The following is a 3460-nucleotide window of genomic DNA, read 5'->3' as shown; positions in this document are numbered from 1 at the left end:
AAACCGATTCTTGTAGGCCTACATTATGAGAGTCGCCGAATCCTCTCGAGAAATCGCACCTCTATACATAATAAGTACGTCATCTGTTTTCTGAACTTTTTCACGAAAAAAAAATTATATTATTATAATAGGACTATTCTTAGAAGGAAGCCGATCTTTCTTTGTTTGCTGGCTGATTCGGCCAACTGTCGTTCAATAGAGATCAACTCTCCCTTCGTCCCGCTTGACGGTTCAATAAATGTAAATAATTGTACAGAATAATACGGTTACTGACTTCATCAAAGAGACCAATCCTGTACTGTACAACGTTAAGGTCACGAAATCTCAAGAGCTACCGCACCTCTGGGATGTGCCATTGACCCATTTTCTTTTCAGAGACACTAAGACTTATTGTGTATTTTTTAAAATCCTCAGTGGAACGTTTCTGTACCAGGGTGTTTAACCAGGATCTAAAAATATCCCCATTCAGATCGCTCAGGGATGGACTGCAGGCGATTCTTTAACTAGCATAGTGTTTACCTTGGGCATGATGAGCTTGTGAGTACTCGAGGTTAACCCTCCACTCCCCAAAAAAAAACCAAAAAAAAACAACAACAACAACAAAAAAAACCAAACAAACAAACAATCAAAAATCCACTGCAAAACAAACAAACAAATACACACAACACAAACTTCAAAAGAACCCCCCCCCCATACACCCAATTAAAGATTGATTAAAGAAAACCCAGCTCGCTCTACGTCCCTTGTTGGTAATATCCACAGAGCATCTACGTGTCGGGTGAGGAGGGATAGGAGGACGGGTTGGGGATAAGATGGAGGGGTTGGGGGAGGGTGGAGGGGTTGGGGAAGGGGAGAAGAGGAATCGGAAGAGGAAGAGGCTCGGGCAAATGGAGGATGAGTTGTTGGTGGCGAAGGGGGATGAAGAGACAGATGAGTGGAGACGGGTGATAGGTGAGGGTGATGGGGTATAACACAGGAGTTGGCTTATTCGTATAGTCCATAGCTATCGAGAGGCCGACTCGGGCCAGGCAAGGAAGGGGTTTAATTGAGGCTAGCACTACCCACTTATGCAGCATATAAATTAAAAGCTAAATATATTCTACATCATCTGACTCTTGACATACCAAAAACACATGTACGTTAAGAGTCGAGTCGATCGCCCTAAATCCGGTCACTCAAAGCACACAGTGGAGACGTGAGCCTTTCGTCGCCTCAGAGTGAAGGGGTTAATATTAGGCCAAACTGTTCTTTAACTATATATACATTTATATTATATAGATCATATGTATATCTGGTTGTCACGTTTTATCTGCAAATGTAGTTGTCCGTTGTTTCTCTACACGTCGTGTTAGGGAACCATAGTCTTTCAAGCAATCTTACTCGTTGGCCTATTGTTCTGTAATGGCAAGTCGGTGTTTTACACCCCCATCGACACAATTTAAATCATGTAGGAGGCAGGCTGCTTCTACCTTACTTGTCAGGGCGGTGAGGGATACAAACGTCCTCGAAGAAAAACGGATATATTCGACAAAAACTACCCACACGGGAATCGAACTCACACCTTCCGTGTGCGATGGCGAAGCACCTAACTGCTACACCACAGACACCGGTAAGCTTACTGGTTAAGCTCCATCAAGGAGTCTGAAGGCATATAGTTGTAAGTTCCTTGGCTCCAGCTCAGCGTAATTCATCTCAAACTTCTGGTCTTCTGGTTTACCACCCAAACCTTCCATCTATAGCCACTATAGGTCTTCAGTTCGATCACAGCATGGTAGGATACTACTTTAACTGGCCTTTCAATAACATAGGGTTGAGTAAGCGATATGGGACCTCTGAAGTCGAAGCCGACGTCCATCTCGTCCAGAGCCGAGTCAAATAGATAGAGAGACTCGAAAACACCCTCACAATCAAATTTCGAACATGTCGAATAGAAGATTCGAACTAAGGTGCACTGCGCCATGGTTCAGCATGACACGAGCTAAGCTAACAGCGTGCCGTTCAATGCGAGACCGAAGTGGGTCCGATAGAATGTCAATGGAAAAGCCATTTGACGATATTTCTTGTTATTCGACACAGAACGTGAGGATACCTGTGTTGCTTAGAACTGGAGCCGATTCCAAAAAGACATGAACGTTCTTGAAGGACAATTCCATTAGCTCAAAGTCTAAAGATTTGGCACTTTGTGTGAACTATTTGAGATGCAAATGGCGTAACACTCTTTTTGGAGTACAATGGTGAAATGGTACAGGTTTAATGCCTCTATCAACACTATTAGGTTATTTAAGAGGCTGAACCTTCGAGTTTAATGTCCATCTCCGGAAGAACCGAGCCTAACAGGAAATTCGTGTAAAGTGCCTTTCCCAAGGATGTAACGACAGACCGAGCTAAGGCTTGAACAACACTCTTTCTTAAACTAAAGAGTCTAAAAATGGCTGAAAAGCATTACCCCCCCACTCCCCCCCAAAAAAAACCCACACCCGAAACAAAAAAAACAAAAAACCCAACAAAAAACAACCAACCTCAAAAACAAAAAGAAATGTACAAATATATAATTCAGTTAAAAGATGAACATGATAAAAAAGCACTGTAATTTCAACTGATCCGATAACACTGCATCTTTTGGAATGCCCCCAATAATAAAAAATGCGGCTGAAAGCGTGAAAAGAATGTGCTAAAATGAAAGCCAGAGAAGAAAACAAAAACACAACATGACAGAGTTAAATAAAATAACCAGCATTTATTACCATAACATCATTTTAAAGGCACTTTTTATTACATCGACGAGCGGAAATTTGATTAATTCATTTCTTTCTTTTTTTCAATAAAGACATGGAACAAGCAATGTAGTAGGCAGGCAACAGAGCATCATAACATGCATAAGCGGATGGAAAAAGTCAAGACCAACAAACATAGAAAGGAACAAAACAAGAGTGAAAGTCATTAAACATTAGAGCCGTAGAGGATGACAACTAAAGGCCATTCTTCCAAACTATTATTTTCTTTCTAAGGAGGCAGAGGAGCCAGACAGGAAGGTAAAGATAGAAGTAGAAAGACAACATGACAGAAAAAAGTCTTCAGACAGGACAAATTAGGAGTGAAAAGAAATAAAATTAAAGAAGAAAGAGAGAATCAGGGGAAAAGTTTGATAGAAAAGAGAAGAGAAAATAGATGATATTTAGCATGAAACAAAATAAAGATAAAAGAAGTTGATATACGCTTTAAAAAATAAATACATCTATAATGTACTCTAAAAGAACTGCAAGGCACAACACTCTCAAGCCTCAATTACTCCATTATTTTTCTAGTACTTAGTTCCTAAATCATTCTTAAAAGGTCTTCATTGAACTAGTAGACAAACATGTATCCCTTAGCTGGCAATAATTGGGTATGTTGGAGGATGATGCAAGACAGTTATTTGAATACATCAGTCAAGGAGAACAGTATGCATACATTATGGATT

Source organism: Aplysia californica, unplaced genomic scaffold (assembly GCF_000002075.1).
Source record: "Aplysia californica isolate F4 #8 unplaced genomic scaffold, AplCal3.0 scaffold00002, whole genome shotgun sequence".
NCBI classification, from domain to species: Eukaryota; Metazoa; Mollusca; class Gastropoda; order Aplysiida; family Aplysiidae; genus Aplysia; species Aplysia californica.
Note: the sequence above shows the minus strand (reverse complement) of the source record.